General features: G+C 36.0%; 1 protein-coding gene across 1 annotated transcript in view; it reads left to right on the top strand.

The window, feature by feature from the left end:
* Positions 1–14,055, top strand: part of slc8a4b (solute carrier family 8 member 4b) — a 64,398-nt gene that overhangs the window by 38,451 nt on the left and 11,892 nt on the right. The gene's annotated exons all lie outside the window — the stretch shown is intronic.

The raw sequence follows: 14,055 nt of genomic DNA, 5'->3' as shown, positions 1-14,055 counted from the left end.
TATATTGCTTTTCATGCTTTATATATTGCCACACCTCAGCCTCATTAAATATAAATGCGCATGTGCGGGACTATGTGAAAGAGGTTTGGGTAGGTTATTATTGGTTTGGCACGTGTGGAGTTGTGCAGACCCGTGGGCTTGGCGTAGACGTAAAGAGTAGGGGACGGGCGAATAGGTGACAGGACAGAGTTAATGAAATGCCAAGAGGGGTCGGAAGAGGTTACTGGAGACAGAAGAGATGAGAAAAGACAAGGAGGTCTGGAGGATTCGTTTGTGTATGTCTGACTGTGTCTATGTCTGACTGTGTCGTTGCCTGTTACCTTAATGCATGTGATACATTGAGGACTGTGCTTCAGTGCAGCAGTGTGTGATAGAAGTCTGAAATAAGAAGGCTGGGTCCCCCTTCGTTAACTCAATATAAATTCATGTTCTATTTTCAGTTGATGTTGACAGTTTCAAGGTCAAATGCAAATTTACCTCACAACACAAATTTTTTTTGGGTATTATTTACACCATTTGCATCAAATAATTTGTGTGTTTATGTTGTTTTGGAGATGCTCTATAGAAAATGGTCCAGCTTTAGTGCCGTTCTGTCGCATTCATACTGATTTATTGCTCATATTTTCAGAAGGATTTATGAGATACAGAGAAGCGCTCTCACTTACTCTCATTTGAACTGTCTCTCCATGCTGTCTCTTTGTATTATTCCTGTACTTTTCCACTCAATCTGTCTTTTAACAGGATTTTCTGCCTCTTCGCTTGCAAGGCGTTCTATATTTCACACAGTAAATTTTATTTTCTCTTTTGAATCTATTTCAGTCAGCTTCTCTGTTTTCAGATTTTTTCTTCTTTCACAATATTTCTAATGACTATATTATTTATTTCTCTCTCTCTCTCTGTCTCTGTCTCTGTCTCTGTCTCTGTCTCTGTCTCTGTCTCTGTCTCTCTCTCTCTCTCTCTCTCTCTCTCTCTCTCTCTCTGCATCTCATTTTAGGAAGAGCATTACTGGAAACTGGCCACTGTCTGAGTCACAAATCTCATTTATACAAAACCAGATTTCTGTTTATTTTTTCTGATCATGACATTTTGACATTACATTCTTAATGCATCACTGCCCCTGTGAACAAGGTTTCGGGAATCCTGCTCTTCCAGACTCCACAACATTTAGACTCTTATCTATATAAAATGTTTTTCTCTCCAATTCTATTTTTTGAGCTCTGAGGGTGTGTGTGTGAAAGAGAATAGCTTCAAATGATAACATAAAATATATATAATATTAAAAATAAAATAAATTGAAAATAAAATTTAGTTGGATTATAACAGAATTTATGCCTAAACAACTAAGTACATATTTTAAAAAATAATTTTCAGTCATGCACACTGATATGCACAGCAATACACAATTTAACAGTACACAGGAAGTGTTTACGTTTAGTAAAACAGTATATACACTGTAAAAAACGATTCTTGAGGGTGTTAAATACAACCCATTAAAATCAGTTAAATTTTACCTAAAAATATTGGTTAGCGAATAAAATATATAATAATGGGTACATTCTATCTACACTACCTACTTTTTATGAGTAATAATGGCAACTTAAAAAACAAGGTAGAATTTACCCGAAAATATTAGCTATGACACTGCGGAGTGTCGCTCCGGCAGGAAATTAGGAATCATGAGACGCATCCTCTTCAGATTCGCTGACAGGATTTGTGGAGCAGACGGTAAGTTTTTGTTCAACTTCTTTATATCATCATGAATGCAAATGTTGACTTACGTAAGCTCTACCGTTATATTCTCTTTTGGGTTAAAAGAAGTTACGCTGTTTTGTTATCAGTACAAGTGAGGCGAGTCGCCAGATATTAGATAATATAGGTGGTGAATATCATGGATTTGTCACGGAGACAGCCATCACAACATAAGACAATATGTGAATAATGTTTATTTAACTAATGTAAAAATTGACATGCATTTTGTTTTTATTTTTAACAGGTAGGAGAACTTGAAAGGCAAACAAAGTGAAAGTGCTGGCGATGCATAATCCCACAGCTGAGCAGGACTTGTATGTCAATTGAAATTGATGTTAAGAATAAGAAAATAGCTTTGAATGTATATTTTGACATTCAGTGAAGACATTGGTTTGTTTTTAAATAGAAAATGTTCAAGAATTTGTAATGTGAGCAATAGTTGTATTTGAACTTGAATAGAAGGGCTCTTTTGTACTTGCATTAGGGTTTAACATTTTAAAGATGAAATGTTTGTGTCAGCAGTTTGTGTTTATTTTAAAATGGAAGATGTTCAAGAAGTAATTTGTAAAAGTAAAGTGGTATGTCACTTGAAATTGAATGTAAGAGGATTTAAGTGTTTAAAAAATAAAGTGTGTTCATTGGAAAAATGTAGTTACAGTCTCCTTTAACCATTTTTAAGTAAATTCAACCATCTCTTAATAAGTAACATTTAATTCTTTATATTGGCTATATATTACTAATAACAATTAGGTAGATGAACAATACCTGCTGTCAAAGGGTAAAAATTACCCAATTTTATTAAGTAATTACTTGTATAATATATAAGGTAAAATTTACCCAATTAATTTAGTTTGTTATAACTTATAAATTTAGGTGCACTTTACTCAAAAATATGGGGTAGAATATACTCCTTTAAAGTGAGTGCAAATTGTTACCTCAATTTTATTGAGTAGATTTTATAGGTTGTTTTTTACAGTGTAGGATCTAATATGTAATGTATCTAATATATTGCTTTTTTTATTAGCGTGGCCTCCTACCTCCCTGTATGTGTGTTCATTTTGTGGTTTTTCTCTATTTTATGCTGCAGTAGAGCCTTATCCTCAGTATGTCATCATGTCACTAATCTTACCATGGGTGTACCCGGCCCTTACCTCATGCTGCCATACAGGCTCTCTATATGTAAAACCACATTACAAAAAAACAGACATCTGCTAGGTTTCTGACCATAGTTAACGTAGGATTTCGAAAGAAAAGCTGTAATTGAAAAAACTACTAGCTACTAGTTTGTAGTTTCAAAGCCTTGCAGAAAAGCACCAAACAGTATGACTTCTGTTTATTTTGTTTTCATGTGCCTATGGCTTAATTCTTAACTAATTAAATCTTACTTTAAATTTTGTATTTGTATTTATGTTTGTCTTTCAGGCGAAGTGTGAAGGTTGTTCCTGCCTTCATCTTGTATGTTTATTCTGTGCTATTAGGATAAATACCCACATTCACAGACACACCTGCTTTCACGCAGATACTCCCATTATGCACATACGCTATAGAGTGTTTTAATTAGAGGGCAGATGTCCAAACAGAGGGAGACTGGAGGCCAATTGTCCAAGCCATGATTAGATGCTTTACAGCTGGCTCAGTGCTCGCTCGGCCCTCAGGAGCCCCCGCTGAGGGCATCACCCTTCTCCTCAAATTCAGCCTCTTATACTGTGCATGACAGCATCACATCCTCTACTGCATTAGGTTTATGAGTAGAGTTGGCATAGCTTTTGAAATGTCTCTGTGGCTCAAACTACAATACATGATTGGACTGCTTTATTAAAATGCATCTAAATTAAAGTGCACCCTGATTTGATCCATTGTACGAGGAGTTTACTTTTAAGTGAAGGTGGGACGAGAGGACCAGCCCTGTTGCCATAGCCATGACTCCTGTGCCAATTTGTTAAGTGAAAGCAAAATGTAATCTGGTTTATGTTTAGAAGAAAACAGAAAATGGAATTGTAAAGGCCAATAATGCAAAGTTTACTTTCAGAATGACAAGAAATGCTGCCAGTGTGAAGATGCTTTTTATGTCTTCTTTACATTTTTACTGTCTTTGTTTCTCTCTCATTCATGCTTTCACCGTTTAGCCTAATCTAGGTCTCCATACCAGTACCAGGGTAACAAATTTTTTCAACTCGGTTCAATTTCGATACGTCGTACATATTTGCAATAAAACAAATGATGCAATGCATGTAGCCTTCAATCCTTTCTCAATGAACTGAAATAATGCTTCACAATGTGATCAAGTTGTCTTACGCAGAACAAAAAGAAGATATTTTGAAGAAAGTTGACCAAACAGCACTGGCGCCCATTCACTAGTATTGTATGGACACAAAACCATTGCAAGTGAATGGGTGCCAATTAACAACATTCTTCTAAATATCTTTGTGTTTTGCGGAAGAAAGAAAGTCAACATTTTGAAATGACATCAGGGTGAGTTAATGATGACAGATTTTTAATTTTTTTGTGAACGATCACGTTAAGTTTTCTTAAATAAACATTTAGAATCAATGCACAAATTTGAGACTTTGACCCGGTTTACATTCACAAAACAAAAGTGTCCAAGAGTATTTCAATATTTTATCTGCACCAGTATAAACTCTGTAGGCTGTCTGTGGTACAGTATTAAGCAACCCGTCTCTTCTGTTCTCTCTGCCTATAATTTCTGTTTCTTGTATTCTGCTTGGTTGCTCACACATTTGTCTACTTATTCATAGACTAAAGGTCCATCAGCATTCTTGGTCTCCAGCATGGCACAGCAAGTGCTTTGTTATCAGGGGAATATTTCATTACATGTTTAAAACAAAGCTTTTAGCACTAGGCATAAATCACACCCAAAGATGGAGCCAATAAGGCGACATTATTTTGCCTTCCCAGAATGCAAAGCGTTAATATTCCTTTGACACCACTGCTCTTTTGGTTCAGTGTGTAATGAATTATTCTGTAGTGGCTCTTTCTGAAAGTTTATTTCCTCCAAGAGAATTTCTTCCTTATTATCTCTGATCTAAAATCTTGTTAGCTGGAGTCATATTTGCATATGAGTACAAAGATACTTGCAGCACATTTACGTTATGCATTTTATCTGTAAATGCATTCCCTGGGAATCAATTCTTAAAATCGTGTTGCTTGTGCCGTGCTCAGCTGTCTTAAACATAGTCAGCGTTTGATGAAACCTCCCTAGAATTGTACTTTGAAAGTTTCCTAAAGTAGCTTACACCTCTAAAAATCAATTTGCGCTTTGCTCACTGCCTTTGTTGATGTTTCTCTTTTTCTGTTTGTCATCTAAATCCTCCACTTCTAAATTGGAAGTGGCTAACTAGCATTGTAGAGACAACAGGTCGCTGAGCCGTTCCCCAATGATTAACCTAAAGTGACAGTGTGTGCTTGTGTGAGCTCTTCTGTGTTTAAAGCAGATGTTAGACTGAAAGAGACAGCACAGATGTGAAGGGGTGAATTAATAAGAGAACACAAAGAAATATCAGGATTGAGAGAGAGAGACGAAAGAAATTGTCTGCTGGTTAGAAAAGATGAGCTTCAGTATTCGCCAGATACTGTAGATTAGGAAGGAGATGCAGAGCCGTCTTTTTTAAACGTGTTTAAAAAAATTACATTTCGTCATTATTTGGCATAAACTTAGGTCATAGATTTGAATATATGAAAGGGTGAATGTGATTTAAGATTTAATTTACTTAGAAAGAGAACGGCTGCAGGCGCCACATTTTGGCTCAGGGACCTGGGTTGTTTATGACTTAAGCCGATCACGTTCATCTTCTGAAAGCGCTAATGGTCCTCCAGGGCACATGGGTGGTAAGTAAGGGATAATGTATAGGCAGCCGGTTGTTATCGCAGAAATAAGCCCCGACAGTGTGATTGATTATTTTGCGATAACAGCCGGTGGCTTGTACATTATCCTGCTTATTACACGGCTACTTGCCTTATTAGAAAAAAACTGGCTTTGAAAAACCACCTCGTTTAGTTTATAAAAGAGCACCTAATCTTCGTAACATTCTGGATAGAGCTGATCTGCCACCCACTCCTCATTTTTTGAACACAATACCACATGGCAATTTTAGGTGTGGAAATTGCCAACAGTGTAACTTTACATACAAAACTTCGACCTTTACACATCCTCACACTGCAACAGTTTTTTTTTAAATTCTAAGTACAATCTCTTGTAAAACATCTAATGTGATCTATATGTTGCGGTGCCCCTGTGGTCTGTGTTACATTGGTAACAATGGTACAAAACAGGTACAAAACCAGTAGATCTTTAAAAACTCGGATTGCTGAACATCGTTGTGCAATTAGACACCAAGATCAAAAGAGTTCGGTAGCGTGGCATTTTGTAGAAATTAGACATTCAGTTTCGACTTTAAAGTATATTGGTATTGAGTTAGTGAAGTGTTCACGATGTGGAGGCAATATTAATAAGTGGCTTTTACAGCGTGAGGCTTATTGGATTTTTACATTGGACACGTTATCCCCCAGAGGATTAAATGAAGACTTTGACATTTGTCCCTTTCTTTAATATCATGTTTTTTCCTTAATATTATGTTTTTGTACACTTTTTCAAAGGTTTTGGTTTCAAGAATTGTTAATAATATATATATTTTTTTTTTCTCTTTTGTATGTTTGCAGGTGCATAATTGATCATTTAATTGGATTATGATTTAGACTTTTGCGTGTGTTTATATATTGATGCATTATTATTATTTTGCAATTATAATTGTATTTTATTTTTAATTTTTTTGGACGTCATGTGTACACCTGGAGGTATAAATTAGGGTTCATTAGTGTTGTTGAATTGTCTGATGAAGAGCCTGTGTGCTCAAAACGTCACGCGCCATGCGACAGTCTTTTAAATAATAAAGTATTTTTGATATATTTTTGGAGCTCTGGTGTGCCGACTTTGTTACTACTTCGAAAAAAACTGGACATGAAATGTGAATTTGAAATATTTTATTAGCTAATTTTTACCGAATGCAGACCTTCGGCGAGGAAAAGCCGGTTACTTTCAGTTTTTAGGTAAGAAACAACGTTCAGATGTCACGAACAGGCAATTTGGTTTAATCATTTGTAAATATGATGTCATATATGTTATTAAAATATATATTTATATATAATTAGTAAAAAAAAACCTGTCAAAATGATTTTTGAGAGGTTGTTATCTGGGAATAACGAACCTGCAAATGTCGCAACTGGCCAATCAGAATCAAGCATTCCAACGAGTCTAATAAATTTGTTTTAACATGCACGGTAAGCTCAATAGGTAATGAAGAAATGGCTGAATGAGTGATTTAAGGATGTTTAAACATACATGAGTTGAAAAAAGAACTGGGAGATGTTAGATGGTACATGAGAGAGCAAATTTTGTATGTGATAAAGATGGATAAACCGAATGAAATGGTTAATAAAGAATAGGGTGGACGTAATGTTGTGGCAGGTCTAACATGCATCTTCATCTGTGGTTTTGGAAAAGGGAATTTTTTTGCTCTTCATTTACTGAGATATTGAAAGAGTCAGGCCATCTGTTAGTGTTTATGTGTGTGAGAGAAACAGTTGCAGATGTGATTATGGGGTTATCAGACCTGTTAGAGCTTTCGCAGGTTAGAGTTGACAGAAAGATCTGAGAAAAAATAGAAAGGGAGAAAAAAAAAGAAGGGGAGAGCTTGAGAATACAAAAACACAATAGCTTGCTTCATAGAAAACAATATTTGAGACATTCTGTTCTCCATCTCTTTGTTTCTTTACAACTAAAATGCAGTTATCTTCTGGCACGTCTACATTTAAAATTATGTCATCATTACCATCATTGTCCACACCTGTGTATCCCAATTGTTTAACACTTAACAATATAATTCGATAATGACTTAAATTCGGATCTTCGTTACTCACTACATATCACCAACACATAATCAACACCATCTCACATCCAAATTCCAATCAAAAAAAAAAAACTATATCTCAAAAAATAACAATAATGACAAAGAGGAAAAAAAAGTTATTACAAAAAATAAATAAATAAACAAATAAACTCTGCCACAACATAAGTATAAAGCAGTAAGGAAAAACAAACAAATAATTCCCAATTATGTGTTACAGAAAATTTACAATTAAATATATTATATGAAAAGGTCATCGATTTAGAACATCGGAATTACATCGTCATAAATAATCGATGCACTTTACATTATACATCAAAATCTTTATCAAAATTACCTCATCATTAAAGAGGAACCATTAAAGGAAGACCGTAAGATCTAGTTCTTCATTCATACCGGGTTTCAATAATTCTTTATTCGTATTACCACCTGTACGTGATATTATGACTTCTTCTACACCTATACGTTCCAATTGTTTGATACTATGTTCCATCTCGTTGAAATGTCTAGCCACTGGAGAAGATATATCCTGGCGTCTGATGTTGGATTTATGTTCACTAATTCTCAATTTCAACGGACGTAATGATGTCAATCATACATAAGTACTGGTATGTACATAAGTACTGGTATGGTATGTACTATCAGATGAATCTTTAAATAATACATTTCAATATAATCCAATATTCACATTCAAGAGATCGTGAAATTTATCAGATGTATTAGTAAACTCTGATGTTGTTAGGAAAAAATCAGCCTTCATCCAGGGATGTTTTCCATGTAGACGATGTGCGGCATGTCAAAATCTGGTAAGATGTAAACAATTTATGTGTCCTAGAACCAACAGATGCTTTCAAATTAGATCTTGTATAACCTGTACAACCCGAAATGTGATTTATATGTTAAGATGTCCTTGCCAAAAAATGTACATTGGTAAATCATTACGTCCATTGAAATTGAGAATTAGTGAACATAAATCCAACATCAGACGCCAGGATATATCTTCTCCAGTGGCTAGACATTTCAACGAGATGGAACATAATATCAAACAATTGGAATGTATCGAAGAAGTCATAATATCACGTACAGGTGGTAATACGAATAAAGAATTATTGAAACGAGAAGCATTTTGGATTCATAAACTAAATTCTTTAACTCCTACCGGTATGAATGAAGAACTAGATCTTACGGTCTTCCTTTAACGGCTCCTCTTTAATGATGAGGTAATTTTGATAAAGATTTTGATGTATAATGTAAAGTGCATCGATTATTTATGACGATGTAATTCCGATGTTCTAAATCGATGACCTTTTCCTATAATATATTTAATTGTACATTTTCTGTAACACATAATTGGGAATATTTGTTTGTTTTTCCTTACTGCTTTATACTTATGTTGTGGCAGAGTTTATTTATTTATTTTTTGTAAATTTATTTATTTTTCTGTTTTTCTCAAGCACTGAACCAGGCCCGCAAAATGGTAAAAGATGTAAATATATTTGGACAGAAAGTACTTTCTCAGCAATACAGTATAGATGTTTTCCACCCCATTAATCTAAACCACTGGTGGGAGCTCCATCCAGTGATAGCCTACAACATCAGTTCTGTAAATTAAAGTGTAAGTGGGAGTATTGAAGTTTATTGTATAGTGGGGTATCGTTGTATGGTTAGAAAGGTTTTGAATAATGACTTAGTTTTAATCTGCCTCCTATTGGGCCCTTAAGCAAAGTGCTTAATCACAAATTTCTTACTCTTACAACAGTACGTGTTATGTAAGTTGCAAAATGTAAGTTACCAAACAAACCGTTATTAAACAATGAGTACTGTATGTGTGGTTGTATCATTGTAGTAACTTCCTTCACACCTTTCAACAAATAATCTCTTAATAATAATCAGAGGGAGCGGAAACAGTGAGATGTGAAATGTGTCTTCTTAACCTGGTTTGCCTTGGCAAGGGTTGTACAATTTCATCTGTCTATTGTGAGTAGGGCAGACCTCATAATGTACAACAGTGGTTCTCAAACTGGGGGCCCCAAGATGGATCCAGGGGGGCCACAGATTTTGTGGCATTTTATGAAATATAGAAATTTATCATATATTTTATGCAATCAAACATCAGAAAAATGACACCACCAACCAAACGAATTGAGGTTCCAGCATTGTATAACTGAATGTTTTTGGTTTAATTAAAATTCTAAGTTTAAGATTATACGTCTCTATATGGGGGGCCGCAAAGCGATGCACTTAACACAAAGGGGGCCTTACAACGAAAAAGTTTGAGAACCACTGATGTACAACACCTGACCCTCTCAATAACATCTGAGGTGTTCTCCAAAGTAGTCGATAAAGTCTATTGCTTTATGACGAGCCTGTCATTATAATGATATTGCAATAGAGAGGAAATGAGAAAAAAAACCCGAATTTTCTGTACCCTGTCTGAACACTTGACAGACACTTCAAATCTGCCAAAACATCAGTTCTCAGTCGAGCTATCCTCCACTTTCTCATTCATCTTCAAGATCCTCCTCCATCATCCTCATTCATCTCTAAGAACTTCGATTTATTTTGAAAACATTAAAGGTCCAGTGGATGAAATTTAGCGGCATCTAGTGGTGAGGTTGCGAATTGTAACCAATGGCTTTCTCCACCCCTCCCCCTCCCTTTCTAAGCAATACGGTGGCTGACGCAGCACTAAGATGTCGTCACGTTTTTGCTTCTTTGCCGAAGAAGATAAAGTATTTACGATAAGTGCTCTGTAGAGTAGCTTGTCTGTTTAAGGCTACTGTTGAAACAACACGGTGAATTTCAAGTAAGAGGACCCGCGGTGTATGTAGATAGCTCATTCTAAGGTAATAAAAACATAACGTTTCTCATTATGTAAGGTCTTTGTACAGATTCTGATATGTAATTTTGCAAATGCACATCAAGTGCTTAATCCACAGGCTTAATGGTTCGAAAATATTTCTCCAAGCCTGCTAACACAGTGGATGAAAATGCTGCGTTCTGATGTCCATGTAAACAAAGTCAATGCCTACTACAGTACATACTCGTCATTTTATTTTTTCATAATGTGTCGCTTGTGTCTGAGAGGCCACAATGCTAATTCCTTCATATTAGCCCAGCGTTCAGATTCGCTGCCCGTGCCGCCCATAAGCTGCTCATCGTTGTTCTTTAATTAGAAAGCTGTTGTCTAGGGAGTGCCAGATCGAAACACGTGCTTGCTTTTAAGCAGCCAAAATTATGACTGAGCACTACACGCCTGACCTTATTTGATTGATAACTCCACCCAAGATGTGTCACCATTCATCATGAGGGAGGAGAGCCAACATGCCTGTGTCTCTGTACTGCCCCAAGCTGCTCTGTTCTGCTTTCATTGTCTCGTGTGTGTGTGTATAGAGTAGAGAGCAGGTGGTGAAATTTGGAGAACATGAGCAGCTCATAAATGATGAACGTCTTTGTACCGTCGATGCATCACGGCTATGATCTATATAGCCGCACACCCTCGGCTGTCTCTCACACACAGTTTGTTTAGCCAAACAAACAAACAGATGCTTAAGACACTTACAAGACAATAACCAACAGTCAATCTACGCTCAAGTGCATAAACAGGCGAAGGCATATCAGATTCTAGACTGAGATGGAATCACTCTTCTGTGATTAAATTAAACCCGTCTAATCTCAGTGCATTTAGTATCTGTAGGGTGATTATATAGATTGCATTACTGATGTTGTAATGCTCATTGAAATGATTTTGATTTGATGGGCATGAGATATAACATTGCATAACTGCTTTGAGGATTACTGTACATGGGATGGATTATATATATATATATTTGTTTGTGTATTCTGTGACCTCAGTATCTGAAGTTTAAATACATTGGTGTGCTTATCACTTTCATATAAAACCATGGTGCATGAACTTGTGTGTGTGTGTGTGTGTGTGTGCGTGTGTGCGTGCGTGTCCGGATGGGGACTGAATATAAATATAAAATATTAATATGCAAAAAGATTTTTGTTAAGTCTAGGTTCAGGGGTAGAATGAGGATTAGGGGATAGAATATACAGTTTGTATGGTATTATCATTATGTCTATGAAAAGTCGTCACAGTGTACAAAAACAAACAGGTGTGTGTGTGCAGTGAGACTGTCTCTTATGGTTTTTGTCCAAAGTTATTTTCTTAATTTAGGCTCATTAAAGTGATAGTTCGCCCAAAAATTAAAATTCTTTAATTTAGTCACCTTGTCATTTCAAACCACCGTATGACTGTCTTTCTTCTTCAGAACACAAAAGAAGATATTTTGAACAATGTTGTTAACCGAACAATGGTGGTACCCATTCACTTCTGTTGTATAGACACAAAACCTACCGCCAACATTATTCAAAATATCTTCTTTTGTGATCTGAAGAAGAAATAAAGGTTTATTTGACAAGAGGTAATGATGACATATTTTTGGGTGAACTATTCTATTAAATCCCTGCTAAAGTATTTATTTTGTATTGGTGGAATAAATCAAAATAAAAAAATTGTTTACTGGCCCATTGGAAAAGATCCCAGTTTCCAAGTTCTTCCAGTGTCTAGACACATGGGTGGGCTCTAGATGCAAAGATTTGTCTAGAATCTGTAGTAGAACGAAGAATTGTAAAAGTAATGCTTTGCTTCGCAAGCACCGCTAATGAAGTCTTAAATAATGAAATGCTAACAGTAATGGAATTCATCCATCCTTCCCTCTGATCGTGTAATTATATGTTGGCATGTAGCATTTATCTTTATTAATCAGCCTGTGTTAGTGTGTGAGTCGCATTAATGAAACCGTGTACGCGGTTCAACATTCTGAACACGTTGGTCCTCGCTTCATTTCAATTAGCATGATCCACAACCTGCTAATCATCATAAGCAAGAGCTACGGGACGTTAAATGTGGAGTTTTTATTAGACGCTGATTGAGGTGTGTGTGTGTGCAGGTGATGTGAAGGTGTTTCTCCCCGCACTCATGGAAGGTGAACACACCAATATTGAGAGCATGAAACAAAGAGGCTGCTGTCAGTGTAATTTAATGCTTCTCTCAACAGATAATGTCTTAACATACACCAAGGCGTTATTTGCAAATGAAAACACTTGACAGAAATTAAGGTAGAGTGTTTTGAGACGTGCACTTAGATAAGGCGCTCACTAATGCTACAATTTGTAAAGCGGAGAACACACTCATAGTACCTTTTATTGCCGACACAATTAGCATAATGAAAGTCTCTGGAGTGAATTTCTTAAACTGTCACTATCCAGCTTAAGCAGTCTGTAAAAGTGTTGGTGTGTCACTGTGCCGTAATTTTTATTCAATGCAAACACCTTATTTCTTACTTTAGATTGTATTTTATTTACAAAAGTCTACACTTTTGTGCTCTATTGCACGATGTGCTATTTTTCTTAAAGGTCCAGTGTGTAGTTTTTCGGAGGATCTTTTGACAGACATGCAATATAATATACATAACTATGTCTTCAGAGGTGTATAAAGACATTACATAATGAAGCGTTATGTTTTTATTACCTTAGTCAGCTTTCCACATTCCCCTGCATAACTTGTATATAACACAGTATGATTTGTATATAGCACATCTGTACATACAATATACTGTCTATTGTCCTTTTGTCTAATATTGTCCTTTTTGTCAAATGTGTGTTGTCTCTCACATATTTATTTTTTACGTTTTGTTACCTGTGCTTTGTCACTTTTTAACCTGTATGTGCACTGGAAGCTAAGACAAATTCCTTGTGTGTCCAAGCACACTTGTCAATAAAGCTCTTTATGATTCTGATTCAGAATTAGCTATTTCTATCCACATACACAGCGGAAGACATCTTAGTTCTGTGTCAGCCACCGTAGCGCTTCAAAAGGGAGGGGTGGAGTGAGCCATTGGTTGCAATTCGCAACCTCACCTCTAGATGCTGCTAAAATCTACACGTTGCTTCTTTAATTTGATCATTTCAGGTGACGTGTATGTTTTCTATTGATCATGGCAGCAGTAATCCATCAAATGATGGAGAAGAGAATTATAACAGAACATGTCAGGGCATGTGGTTCTGCATTTTTTAATAAGACCGTTCCGAGGGCTGGATTGCAGTGGTGAAGTGATGCTTTAATATTTGACTTATAATCAAAGTGATTCCATTGGTCGAAAAAAATGGTACCCAATTTGCTAAATTTTCAAAATAAAACAAAACAACAAAAAGCACATAAAAAGTGGGTGCATTTCTCTTATTTCCTGTGTCCTTCCTACTACTTTCTCTTCAGCTTTTCTTTTCATTGTGTGTGTGTGCGTGCGTGCCTGTGTGCGTGCGTGCGTGCGTGCATGCCTTTGTGTGAGGCAAATGCAATAAAACACATAGCTGACAA

Source organism: Triplophysa rosa, linkage group LG1, assembly GCF_024868665.1.
Source record: "Triplophysa rosa linkage group LG1, Trosa_1v2, whole genome shotgun sequence".
NCBI lineage: Eukaryota > Metazoa > Chordata > Actinopteri > Cypriniformes > Nemacheilidae > Triplophysa > Triplophysa rosa.
This window is presented reverse-complemented; position numbering and strand designations above follow the sequence as displayed.